General features: G+C 42.4%; 1 protein-coding gene across 3 annotated transcripts in view; it reads left to right on the top strand.

Annotated features, from left to right (window-relative positions):
- Positions 1 to 227: 227 nt before the first annotated feature.
- The window catches only part of KLHL29 (kelch like family member 29), a 405,698-nt gene continuing 391,886 nt past the window's right edge, over positions 228 to 14,039 (top strand). For 2 of the 3 annotated variants that reach the window (XM_061372335.1, XM_061372333.1), the window contains exon 1: positions 229 to 504. The gene's annotated coding sequence lies outside the window, so the exon portion shown is untranslated. Of the gene's footprint in view, positions 505 to 14,039 lie in introns of all 3 variants that reach the window. The other variant, XM_061372334.1, reaches the window with a different exon arrangement.

Raw genomic sequence — 14,039 nt, 5'->3', positions numbered from 1 at the left:
GGGCAGCGGAGCTCGAGCTCCGCTCCGCACCGCACCGCACCTGCACCCCCCCGGGTAAAGCCCTCCACAGCCCGGCTGGCACCGGGGCCACAGCCGGGGCAGCCTCCCGCGGGGCGGCCGCGGGGCGGGGCGGTGCGGCGTGCGGGGCGGGCCGGGCCGGGCTCCACCGCCTCCCGCCGCCACGGTGATTGGCCCGGCCCGCCCCTCGCCCCGGCGACCAGGCCTCCTCCCTCCCCGGCTAAAGCGGGCAGTAGGTGAGGGGAAGGCGGTCAGACGGGAGCATGGTCGCGGCTCCGCAGCAGCCCTCGCCGCCGCGCTGCGCCTCCCTGCCCGGCCTCCAGCACGGCTCCCGGCGCCCGCAGACGCGCGGGGCTCTGCGTTAGCGGCGGAGGCTGCAATGCACAAGCCGCCGCCTCCCGCCGCCGCGCATCCTCCTGCCGCCTGAGGACGCGGCCGCGTACCCGCGCTGCTGGCCCAGGGCCGCCTGCGCCCCCGCGGAGGGAGGTAAGCGGCGCAGCGGGTGCGCGCCCGCGGAGCTCCCCGCCGCCGGCAGCAGTGCCGTGCCGTGCGGCGCGGTGCGGTGCGGTGCGGTGTTGTGCCGGGCATCGCCGGGCTGGCGGCTGCCCTGCGCCTGCGCTCGCTGCCCGCATTAAAAACTTCCTGCGTGCCTCCCGCCGCCGGGGGGGTGCTGCGCGGGGAGCCCGTGGGGGATCGTAATGTTGTTATGATGACTTTATCCTTTTGCCAGGGTTTTTTCCACCTTGGCGTGGGGGTCCTCAACCCCGTCGCTCACCCACAACTTAAGTCGCTCGCCCGAGCCGCGGCGGGGAGCGGGGTCGGCCGCGCACCTCTCCACCTTCCCCAGCCCCGGGGGACGACTGTATCCGCCTGGATTCCCCACCCCTCCTTGGGGCCGCTGTCCCGGCGGATCGCCTCTTCCCACCCGCTGGCCCGTACCCGCAGCCGTCCCCGAAACTGCCTGGGAATGGCTCGGGCGCACCCCGGCAGACAGCCTGCCTGTCTCCCTCCTTCCCTCCTTTCCCAGATCCTTCCGTCGGCTCCCGCAATACGTTTCTATTTCCCCCTCCTTTTCCCTCCTCCCCACGCGTGATGTGTACGTGGAACTTCTCAGCACAATACTGCTTAAATGTATCTGTTGTGGGCTTTTTTTAGTCACTTTGTACGCGTTGCCCACGGAGTGCCTTGCCACGCCGTGTGACATTTCGTCGCCGGTGAGAGGTTTTGTTTGGCTGCTGTTCGGTTTTCCTATTGATGCTTTTTTTATTTGCGGATTGTTTGCTTTTAACTTATGTTTGAGCCGAAGTGCTGTCTGGCGCACAGAGGCGCATCCCCTGGGTACCTGTTTTCAGAAGGTCTTGCTTAAGATGGGAGGGAAAAGCTACTTTGTTTTTATTTTGACATTGCGTGGATGTGACTAGCTGTTCTTGTGAGAGGATACAGGTTTGTGCTTCCCGGGATTTTGGGTTCACGTTCCTTTGCCTCCTTGGAGGGTGAAGAAAGCTCTGGAGGAAGGGAGTTCTGGGGATGGATGGATGGTGGTGTTTTTCATACACTTCGTAAATAGTGTGTGCTCATAGTCTCTGGGATTATTTTAATTTTTACTCCTCTGGCTTCATTTTCTCAACTAAAAATACTCGTAGAGCACTGGAGATGGATTTATCTCCTCCTGCCACCAAAAATTACAGAGCCCTGGTCACAAAGTCGGTTGCTTAGCTTTTGTATATTTTATGTGAAAACTATTTAGGAAAAAAATAGTGTTCTGATAACTAGATTAAGGGGAATTTAATCACTTTTCCATCAATGAAGGAAAAAGCCGCGCATGTTTGCTGCAGGCTTTTTGTTGAACGGAAGGTTATAGAGCACATTTCTGATAAATGAAGAAACTTTCTTTATCCTCATATTCTTTAAAACGACTGAGCAAGTGTGTATGTGTGTGCGTGTAGGCATGTGTGAGTCTCTCGCACTGATTTAAGCACATTTGTCAGGCTAGCCTTTTGAGGGCAATTTTGAGGTACTTAAAAAACCAAACTACTGTAGCTTTAAGGTGACTGCAGATAACAGTATGCCTGTCTCTTATAATTAGCAATCTGCTGAAACTTTAAATCTTCCTTGATAGATGAGATATCTGTGTGAGAGAAGGAATAGTATTGCAGCAAGCTCTTCTTTCTAGTGTTTTGTTCTGGGTTTTTTTTTGTTTTGTTTTTTTTTTCTTATCCCAAACAAAGCAACAGTGTGTCTCTTCTTTATATTATTGTTGTATTCTTGTTTAAACTCCTGATGGCTTTATTTTCTTCTTTCTTTTTCCATGTGGAGAAAAATAAAGTACAGCCATATTTTACACTGACATTTGTCTGCATCAAACTTTAGTTATGCTCAGGAGGTTGTTTAATCTTTTCTGAATAATGTGCAGGGTGGTTGTTGGGTGTTTTGTTTTTTGGTGTTTTTTGTTTGGTTTTTTTGTGGGTTTTTTTTTGTTCTTATAACCCGTCCTCATTGTGTGTATTTATGGAAGGAGTCTTCAATTTAAGATTAAATATGGGAGCTATGCCGATAATTTAGTGACCCATCCAGGATAAGACTCAGCCAGCATATGTAAACTGTGTCTTTCATTGCCCTGTATCATATAGATATCTTTTTCCATTGCATCCGTTTTGATATTTCCTAATATAAACTGAGTATTGCCTATCATATTTTAATTGAAAATTAAAGTTTGGGGTTTGAGTTAATACCTCTTCTAAAATACAGAATTATCACCGTGATTTATTGAGAAGTCAAACATCCAGTCGTACCATGTAGCTGTCTCACAGGTAAGGACCAGTAGCACTTAATTTGGATGAATTTTTTTTTTGTTTTGTTCATGTTCATTTAGTTTCCTGTAGAGGTCTTAAATGAACTCTGAAATACATACTGGGTTCTCAGTCTGGAAAACTGCCTGACTTTCTTGTATTTGTTGTCTCCGGTAGCTTATGAAATGCGTGCATAGTGTGTCAACCTTTCCCTTAACAACAAAACCTATGAGCAAATGTTCAGTGTGAATTATATTACTGAAATAAAATATTCTATAGTTGTCATGGTTACAAATAGAGGCAGGGTTACTGGTTTTCATCTGCATGCTGGGGAGGGGGAATCTAGTTTTGTCACTTTTTAATTACATTTCTAATGAGTGATGGTCATACTTAAGGTACGCAATACATTAGATACATGGCACAGTGAATTAGATTTTTGTCGAAGTCTTGCTGAAATGAAACAAAAAGTGGTAGTGTGTAGGAGCAATCCCTTTTTTGTTCATTTGTTTTTTCCAAAGCAGAAATCTTGAGGGAAACAGTAACCACCTCTGTTTTGCCTCTTCTAGATTAGCGTGCTGTCAGGGCTGCTGTTCCTTTTCTTCAAACATTAATAAAAAGTATATAGTGTGTATGTTGACTAGAAATCCTCTTAATGAAGAGAGATGAAGACATGCATCTGGAAATTAAACACAATTTTTGGGTTTACTGTGCAGTATATCTGGTGCTATGGCTTTGAGTGCCTGTTTGTGAGGAGAATTCATTGTCCCCAGGTTTGCTGCACTTATCTTGCTAGCAATATTCCTTCACTCCCATGTGTCCCTCTTCCAGGTTCCGATCCACTGTTTTCTTTGGAGTGGCTCCAGTTAAGCACTACATTAGTGGCCACCAGCTCTGTGTTAGGCCTTAAGTATTTGTAGTTGTTGATGCTCATCCTAATGGTGTTCTGTTTCTCCATGCCTATCTGCAGTTCAGGCTTGTTTTACTGGCCTTTGAATTTAGTTCACAGAACCAATGGGCCCAGATCTTCTGAAGAACAACAACAAAAAAAATAAAGCAGGGTACCAAGTTACTAATATTTTTTCCTTTCTTCTCTGTGTACAGCCTCTATGTCTGTGAGTTTCCACTGCTGCACAGCTTTATGGGGAAGGAGGTACTCCTGAATCTGAAAATGGAGAGAGAAATTCCAAGCTGTCCTGTCTTGGTTAACCCCAGTCCCTTCCATTATATCCTTGTTGTGGGATTTAGCTTTTTAATCTTAAAACTGATATGTTGGGGTCTGTTTAATATATTTTTTAGCATCCCTTCTTTAGGTTGAGCATAGCATTACTCAGGTTCTTGCAGTGACTTGTCCACTGCCTACACTGATGCTGTTGGACTTGCTGCCATAAACTACAGACCTAGGGAGCACAAATACCTGAGGGCCTGATCTTGCAGCCGCTCTGTTTGTAGAGCGTCAACTTCATAGTGCACCATTGAGGTCTAGATCATTTTCAGATCATTAATTCTTTGTGCCGTAATCAAGGCTTTTAGCCAGCTAAAATCTCAGCATGAATTAGTGGCTGACTTGGTCCTTCAGCTTTTTTTCCTCTCTGTATCTTCCATTTTTCAGTATTTGGCCTCAGAGTGTGCTGATTCAGTAACCTTAAATATGACACAGTATCATTAAAGTCTGTGATTTATTTGTGTATATATTCACCTAATTAATATACTTGGCTCTCTACAGAATAAATACCTATATCTTTAAGACCATGAACATACAAATCGGGTAACATTGTCTTGAATATACTTGCAGGTACTTCAATTATTGTATTAACCCTTTGTCACTTTTTCAAATTTGCCTTTTGGTTTTTTGTTAGGTTACTCAGTAGGGGGAGGGGTTTTAGCATCCTTCTAGGCAGCTAGCTCTTTCTGAAGTTACTCGTACGTGGATGGAGCTCCTGTGCAAAGGTTGAAGACTGTCTTCTCAAGAAGTTACCTGACAACAGCAACTCTGCGTGTGAGGCCGTATGAAACATAAACAGCTTTGACATCCTTCTGTCACTTCTGGTTTTCCTTTGTTACCAGAAGTACAAAGAATCTTTCCTCAGTTTTAAAGAAAGAGATTAAAAGGAAACAGATTAGAAATCTCTTATGGGAACACCTTTCTGTCAGATTCTTAAAAGTCAATGCACTTCACAGGTTGTGAATGTGCTCTTTACCTGTTGTGGTTAAACCAGAACTGAACAGACATGGGACAAGAGATGCCCCAAGAAGCCTTCCTGGCCCTGTTGTATGTGGCTGGTTACCTTTGTGCTGTCTTGACCATCTGATAAATGACAATAAAATGAGTTTCTTAGTCGCACTCTTCAATAAACAATTTTATGTTGAAGATTAGAATAATGGAACATGGAACCATTCCCTTTAATTTTTGTGCTTTTTTTTTTTTGTCGGTTTGTTTGTGTTGTTGTTTTTTTTTTTTTTTTTTTTTTTTTGTCTGTGCTGCCTAGGCATATGTTTTCAAATATCCTCAACCTGGGTGTTTGCCATAATTGGCATTAACATCAGAAGGACACATAGGTTTTTGGTGGTTTTAATCTTCAGGTAACTTGTAGTGCTAACTCGCACTGAAGCGGTCTGCTTGAACTGCAGAAAGACAGACTTATTTTAAAATTAATTCAGCATTGCTTTCATAGTGTTTTGTGGTTTGTTCTTTTGTTTTTAATTCCCTGCCATCCATTACAATATGGCAATATGTATGACGTGATATTAAGTGCTAAGACTCTGGTTCAGGTTTGGTTTAGCTTACTGGAAGACATGAATGTACGGTTCTTGGGTTTGCTTCCAGTTTTAGGACTAAACTCTACATAAATACAGGTAATATGCAATCTGAGAAAACCAGGTTATTTCTAGGGGTATATTTTGGAACACTTTCAGTGCAGCAGTTTGCAAGAAAATCTGCCGCTGATGCAATTCCTCTGCACCATTGTCGTTAATGGAAACCTGTTAGATGTGCATGCAGTAGGAATGGATTTTGGGCTGTCAGTGTATTTGAGATGCTGTGAAAAATCCTTGAAGTTCATACAGAAGTATTTGAGGCAAAAATGGTGTCCCGTATATATCTCAAACTCAAGACACACCTCATTTGTTGAACTGGACTTTACTCATAAATCTCTTGATATTCTTGAGAGAGACTTATTGTCAGTCTTCACTCTTTAAAAAAAAAAAATCACACAAAAAAAAACCAACCCACAGACAAACCAGCGAACCAAAAAACCACAAGCAAAACCAACAAAATATCAACCCCAAAACTGTGATCTGTGTGGTGGTGCAGATGGTAGAAATCCTGGATTTAAAGTGTTATTTAAGAGCTTTTGCTTTAGACACTTCTTAAAGTCCATGCTGATGAGTAATTAATATTAAAATCGGATAATTCTACTCTGAGAGGTGCTTTGTCAGACCTTGTTGTAGGATTTTTGAGTTTTTTGGTCTGCAGAAGCAATGCTAGCACAGATCACAGCATGCTATAACCATGCAAAGAAGGTTTCTCTCCTCAGACTGAGGCTTAAAGATGCTGTTTCCCTTAATTAGAGGGAGAAGAATTTAAATGCTGTTAGCTTTTTCAGCCACAGGTTAACTCTGGGTTAAAAAAGGGAGGTAGAAGAGTTCAGGAAGTCCATTGTAATAATCACATGATGGGGAGCAGCTTTGAAGTGGATGCAGCTGTGTTTATCTGTGCTTTGAAATACATATGTACTATGAATTTTGGTTGACTTCTAGCTTGTTCAACACCTGAATTCATTAAATGATTCCTAACATATTGTATACTTCAAAAACTTAGTTTTTAACTTTCTCTTGATTTTTATTGTCTCTTGCTTGCCAAGAGTGGAACAATGCCAAATTGGAACACTTCATACTGCAAAATGTTTTTGGGCTTATAAAAGTCTAGAAAACGCTTTTGAAAACATATGAAGTGCTGCAGAATAACTAAATTTAGGCAGTATCTTTTTGAGCTTACTAGTTTACTCCGTCCATAAAATATGGGAAGGGGTGGGGGGGGATACAGTTGCTAATTCTGTATGAAATTTCTTTTGGTTTGGAATGAGTGGTAGAGCATAAAAATACATATGTATGTAAAATGTATAAACTGGTTCAACTGTATCAGTTCTGAACTGTATTGCCTGTATGCTATGAAACAGCTCCTTGACGGTGTTTCTGTTCTTAAGTGTATCCTCAATACATTGGTAGCAGGGTGGGTCAGCAGAGCTGTTGTGCATGATGTTGTTGCTGGGAGTTCTGATGACAATGGAAGCTGGTTCTTCTGGTTTGGGGTTTTTTCCCTTTCTGCCATTTTGAATGTCTTGTTCTAGTAAAATGTGTTGGAGGCTGTAAGATGTATCTCAGAAGAATTCTGTGAATGACAGAAATAAAAAGAATAACCTCTTTTCTCCCAAACTGTAGTCGCTGGAATAGGTAGGTATTTCTGGAAGGTAGGAATAATGGGCTGCTTGATAATATGACACTGGTTAAAACTGTGAGGGTTGTCACTAAGAAATAGGAGGTTCATATAAGTAGCTGCTTCACAGATACAACTTCTTTCATTGTTATTCCTTCTCCCTTGGGGAGAGGAGTAGATGCAGCAAAGCTTGCCCAGATGTTGTCCATCATGACTGGACTGCTCTGCTTTCCCCCTGGACAGTAGTGGGTTCTTCCCCAGTTTCAAAAACAGCTTGATAGATTACATCTGAAAAGCCTGGCTACTACTATGGATGCTCTGTAGTTTACCCTATTTGGAGCACAGAAATAACAGGTATACTAAGGATGTAGTGTGGTGAGGGGCTATGAAAAAATGCTGTACTTCAGTTTCTTATAGGAAGGGTGGAAAGAAGTGTGTGATTAACACTTCCAGGTCATCTGAATATTTTTTTTTTTATTTTCCTTTAATAAAACACAAGGCAAAATGTTAAATATACTGCACTGCCCTCTTTGTTGTGCTATTTTTGGCTGATCATATAAGGAAAATAGATATTATTTAAACAAAATTCACTCTGAGTGTGTCTTTGCTTCCTTCTCTCCCCATGTTGTTTCACATTTCTAAGCATTGAGCATAACAATCAATATGCCATTAAGAAGAGAATTAACTTGGGAGAAGCTTGCATGTATTTACATGTAGTAGCTTGTTTCTTGGTCCATGTTTTTGTGTTGCCTTTCCACCATGTCATATATACTTTTTTTATTTTTTTTATTCTTAAGAACACCCCAAATATTTGGGCAGTTACTTCTAGGAGCAAGGTTTGCCATGCCCTATCTTAATTTTGTGAATGTGAATTGCTGGTACAGCCCTCTGCAATGCTCTACTTGCAGGCAACATTGGTCAAATGCTTGTAGCTACCTGTTTTCTTCTGTTTTATAATAGCTGGACATCAAGGTATGAGCCTTCAGATCAAGTGTTGCTCTTGGTTACACAAGTGTAGTTAACAGAAATCAATGTTGCATAGACAAAGATGGAAGTTGGATTTGATCTTTGAGTTCAGTCTTCTCTCATTTACACTTATGCTAGTCTGGATTTTCTGTGGGCTGGATTGAATGCCCAATCTCAAATTTGGAAGTTGAGATTTTAGCTGGCTGTGCCAACCCTGCATTTCCTATGATGTTTGTACAAGTCTGAAAGTAAAACACATCCTCTTGTTTTCTGAAGTCTGAGCCTTGAAACTGCAAGCAAATGTAATGAGATTTGATTAAAAGCTGCCTATAGCATATAAGAGCAAGGGATGTGGCTCTGTGGGATCTTCTGGGGAACCTCTCAGTTGATCTTGGATGTGTGAATTGTCACAAGAGCAGCTGAACTGTGGACCAAATCCTGATCTAGTTAACACTGTCTGTGGAGCAGACATATTCCAGTATGAATCAGATGTTGCCCAGTGCTTCTGTACCCTGAGGAATGAATCACTTGTGAAATTCAACTGTGAAGGTCTTAAGGTCAAAGAAAGAGTCTGCAAATCTCAGCAGATGACAGCAGCTGCAAAAGAAGGGGTTGAGGAGTGGACATATTTTGCACTCTCTAGTTTGTGTGGTCCAGGTGCTTCAATCCCCTTTATTTTTTTTTTTTTTTTTAATTTTCTCTCACAGTTTTGTATTGTGTAAAATGGGCCAAATTTGTCCTTGGCCCAGATCTGTAGAGTTAAATGAAGCAACATTTGGTACCCTGAAAACACTAGATAAATGTTCTGCCTGTTCTTTAAGATTATAAAATCCCCAAAGTAAAGCCTATTTTCTAGCACATTTTTCTTTTTGGACAAGAACTGTGTAATTTTATGATTAAACTTCTGGGCAGTTATAGTGCTGCAACATCACAACCTTATCTCTCTGTGAACTAAATGGCAGTGGGAAGTTGTGGCTGATACTTGAGTTGTTATTTATAGGAGGAAAAAATGGAGTATAGAAATGGTATAGGAATTAAGGAAACAAAAAGGCTTGCCTGAAGTCTCTAAAATACAGGACTGACTTTAAAAGTAGTACTCAGATACACAAATGCAGCTGTAGATGGAGAGGAGAATTGTGTTTCACTTGCTGCCGCAGCACCCCTCATGTTTTGTTTGTTCTTCCTCTGTCTTGGATAGAAAATTTGAAAGCCCATTTGTGTGTGTGTGGAGGGGATGAAATTGCAGTGAGTTTTCCTTAAACTCACTGTTTCAGTATCACACTTGAGCAGTTCACAGCAGCATCCTTCAAACCTTCTGAAAACTGTTTTTAGACAAATTTTGTGATTGCAACATCTAAGTTACTGAAGTATTGTAGTTCAAGAATAATACAAGTAAAACAAAACAAAACCCCAAACCCTTTGCTGCCTTCTTGATTCAAAGGAATTCATGCAGCTGCAATGCTCTGGTGGCAGAGTTAAGGTGGTCTGGGGTGGAGATCAAGAGTGACACCCACCTGGGTCAGGTTGAGAGGCTTGAACTCGAATTATAGAATCATAGAATACTTAGGGTTGGAAAGGACCTTAAGATCATCAAGTTCCAACCCCCCTGCCATGAGCAGGGACACCTCACACTGAACCATCCCACTAAAGGCTTCGTCCAGCCTGACATTGAACACTGCCAGGGATGGAGCATTCACAACTTCCCTTGGCAACTTATTCCAGTGCCTCACTACCCTAACAGGAAAGAATTTCCTCCTTATATCCAATCTAAACTTCCCCTGCTTAAGTTTTAACCCATTACCCCTTCTTCTGTCACTATGGTCTGTAATGAAGAGTACCTCTCCAGCATCCCTATATGCCCCCGTCAGATACTGGAAGGCTGCTATGAGGTCTCCATGCAGCCTTCTCTTCTCCAGGCTGAAAAGTCCCAACTTTCTCAGCCTGTCTTCACAGGGGAGGTGCTCCAGTCCCCTGATCATCCTCATGGCCCTCCTCTGGACTTGTTCCAACAGTTCCATGTCCTTTTTATGCTGAGGACACCAGAACTGCACACAATACTCCAGGTGAGGTGTTGCGAGAGCAAAGCAGAGGGGCAGGATCACCTCCTTCGACCTGCTGGTCATGCTCCTTTTGATGCAGCCCAGGATCTGGTTGGCTTTCTGGGCTGCGAGCACACACTGGAGCCAGCTCATGTTCATTTTCTCATCGACCAGCACCCCCAAGTCCTTCTCTGCAGGGCTGCTCTGAATCTCTTCTCTGCCCAGCCTGTAGCTGTGCCTGGGATTACCCCAACCCAAGTGCAGGACCTTGCACTTGGTTGAGCTTCATAAGGTTGGCATGAGTCCACCTCACAAGCATGTCAAGGTCCCTCTGGATGGCATTCCTTCCTTCAGCGTACCAACCGAACCACAAAGCTTGGTGTCATTGGCAAACTTGCTGAGTGTGCACTGAATCTCTCTGTCCGTGTCACCATCAAAGGTGTTGAACAAGACCGGTCCTAGCACTGATCCCTCAGGGACACCACTTGTTGCTGGACATTGAGCAGCTTCCTTGCCACTTCCGTGTTTGCTAACAAGGTGTCTTTAGTCTAAAACCATGTCGTACCAACCCCTTATTTTTATATATAATTTTTTTTTTTTCAACAATCAGAACTGTACTGCCTTGGGCTATTTTCTTGATGGAAAACTGAAAGATGCACATGCCCCTATACCCCACGTTTAACACCCACCCACCCCCCCCAGCTAAACAACATACAAAAATACACACAAAAAATAAAAAAGGGAAAAAAAACCCACCAAAACCCACAATAACCATCAAACAACAAACGATAAAACCCAAGTGCTGTGTGGTTTGGTGGTTTTTTTTTTTTTTCCTCTGTGCTTGCCAGGCATAGTAGCATGAATATTTTTTTTTGTTGGAAATATTTTATATATTTGTTTTAAAGTGTCAGAAACAGGTGTGTAACTTACGCTTGTAATTGCTATTCCAACAGCAAAGCTGCTTTTGAGAAAAGACTAACCATCAGGATAATGTCAAAGAAATGTCAGTACTGGTTTTACCTGGATAATCTGTTATTCTTAGGCAAACACTTCAGAGCATGGGCATTGTGTTGTAAGTATTATATGCACAAATAAACTGTTTAATCTTGGCTTGCTGTGTCTGACAACAGAAGTGTATTTCACTGTAGCTGCAACCAACACACCAGAAGTGTGTGCAAGAGTGATGATTGTGAAGGGGTGGTGGAGTTTATACAACACAATAGTGAGTGACATCATTGCTCTGTAAAACCCTTTGCCTCTGTCCTCAGATGAAATGGTAAATGTAGCTCAATCTCTGGGTGGCCTGTTGGCAGAGAGGAATAAATAGGGGGTCTTTGAATCTGAAACTAAGAGTTTCTGATCTTTGAGCTAAAAAACATGTGCTAGGCAAGCCTGGAGACAGCTTACCAATTGGTATTTGACCTGGCTGCCACTAGAGAGGGACGGAGCTCTATAAAGAGCAGGGGTGGTTTACTTTAAGTCCAGATTTCAAATAAATGATTTTTTGTGGGTTTTTTTTTTGTTTTGTTTTACAGCTTTGATTTTATCTGAGTGTAGAAAAGGAGAGGATGAGTGTTAAACCATTGTTTATACCTAAGAACAACTTCATAAGCAAAGTTTGGGTGCCCAGAAGCATCTTTAAGAAGATGGAAGGTTTCATATTCCGTGTAGAGATCAAACTTGCAAATATTCTTACCATATATCAACAATTAACTGCAAACTGTACTGTGGAAGCTGAAAACAAATTTCTAACCAAGCTGGATAAACAGGGAAAGTGCCATATCCTGTATGCAATGGAAGCACAGAGGCTTCCAAAAGAACTTGGAAAAACAGTGCAGTTCTTACATTTTTCCTTTGTGTGGTGTGTTTTTATTCTGCTTAGCTTTATTTAGCTGGGACTCTGAAGTTCTGCTTCACCACCCCCCCCTTTTGTCTCCCCCCTTCCTGTCCCCCCGCAAAAAAGAAAAAAAAACCCTAGAAGTTGTGGGGCCAACATCAGCTCCGTGTGTAACTGCAACCGCTTTTGCCTGTGTTAGGGGTGGGTTGCATTGTCCGATCTGCCAGTGGCCCTACTCTTCCAGTTTGTGTTGTCAAATCAGTCTGTTTTGCGTACATATATAATATATATTTTCTCAAAGTAACTGCACATGCACTCTGCCCCCAAGTTGCTGAATTACCTCTTCCGTCACTATATCTTAAGCCTTCAGTTCTCTTTGTTTTTACTTTTATCTCATTTCAGATTAATGGTAAAGCACCACCCACAGTTTTTGAGCATCATAGGAATGGAACATATAGTGTTAACTTCAGTTTATTTTGGAGGGTTTTTTTTCATCCTTGCTTTTTCTGCTTAGGCGATAAACACTTGCCGGACAAGGGCTGTTTTTTGCCTGTACAGTTAGGGCATCCTTCCTAGCTGTGCTTTGTGCTCTAACACGACAGAAATTATTCATAACCTCTGAAAATGCTGCTCTTCACCCCTTTCTCCATTTTAGTCTACAAAGGTTTTGTTATGCTGAGCAGAATGTAATACCACTCTTCTTTTCTGTTTCTCTTAATTGCCTTTTTTTTTTTTTAATGAGGAAAAAGTATCCTGAAGAGGTAAAATTAACATTAAAATAATTTTAGGAATTACAGAATGCTTTAAAAATTGTTTATAACTTCTAGCTCATATTGTAATGCAGAGAGACTTAGCAGCAAACGTAGGCTTGCTAGTCAGAGTATATCTGTTTCTTCTGGAAAGCAAGTATGTTCTTTGTCTCACTCCATTAAAAATAGTAATCCCAAGAATATATTGAAGGCTTTGAACTATTTAGGAGGTGGCTGTTGCTGTAGAGGTCCACAGTCACGCCCACCAGAGGGCATTTTATCACCAATTTCTTGGGGAGAAAGTTTTTTCTTAAGTCATGAATAAAGTAGTAAATATTGGATGGGAAAGCAGTATATGAAACATTGTACAGATAGCTTTTTTGTTTATGTATAAATACATATGCTTATTTCCTGGCTGTATTTATATGTAAATAAGTAATGATGTCAGCTTGAATGGTTGGGTTTCCCCTCTGCTTCCTAAATACTTTCTATTTTTACTCAGGGATAATCTGAGAAAAAGGAATTCTTTAAAGCTCTCCCACAGCTGGTATAGCCATCAGTTACCAGGAAACTGGCCTCCCTACCACGCAAATGCAGCAGATACTCTGGATGACTACAGTATACTTCTGCTCCCCCCCCCTTTCTAGGGCACTCAAAAGCAGAGGCTGATGTTCAGGAGCCTTGCTCATTTAGGAGGCAGGAATTTGCAAATATACTTAATACTGAAGCCCCTGGATCTTAAGGAGACACTTGTCAGGTCCATCTGGCAGATGTACACTTCCCCGTCTGCCGTCTTGCGTTTGGCAGCAGTTAATGCTGAGGCGTGATATGCAAAATCCAAGAATGACAGCTAGGAAATGAATTTTTATTTAAAAAACTGTATTTTGGTTTTGTTTTGTCTTTTCTTTCATCTGTCTTCTGTTAAGAAATAAAGCCTCTGCAGGAAGGAAAAAACCCCAGCACACTTCTCAAAATACCTTCTCTTGTCCCTTTTCAGGATGCTTCCTTGTAAAGCTGACATCTTGGCTGAAGGTTGGGCTGCCCCAGTTTAGATTTGTGACCTTCCTCAGTCTGGTACAGCACACATAATGTGATTAATTCCCTTTGGTTCCCTGTGGACAAATATATTCACTCCACCAGAGACCCCATGACTTGTTTGCAGCCTCAGCAGAGGCCTGAGGTCATCTGAGACTAAACTACAAACCTGGG

This window comes from Neopsephotus bourkii, unplaced genomic scaffold (genome assembly GCF_033783945.1).
Source record: "Neopsephotus bourkii isolate Nb327-2 ecotype Australia unplaced genomic scaffold, CSIRO-AGI_Nbou_v1 NB_1600, whole genome shotgun sequence".
Lineage (NCBI taxonomy): Eukaryota > Metazoa > Chordata > Aves > Psittaciformes > Psittacidae > Neopsephotus > Neopsephotus bourkii.
Note: the sequence above shows the minus strand (reverse complement) of the source record. Positions and strands in the feature narration are given on the sequence as shown.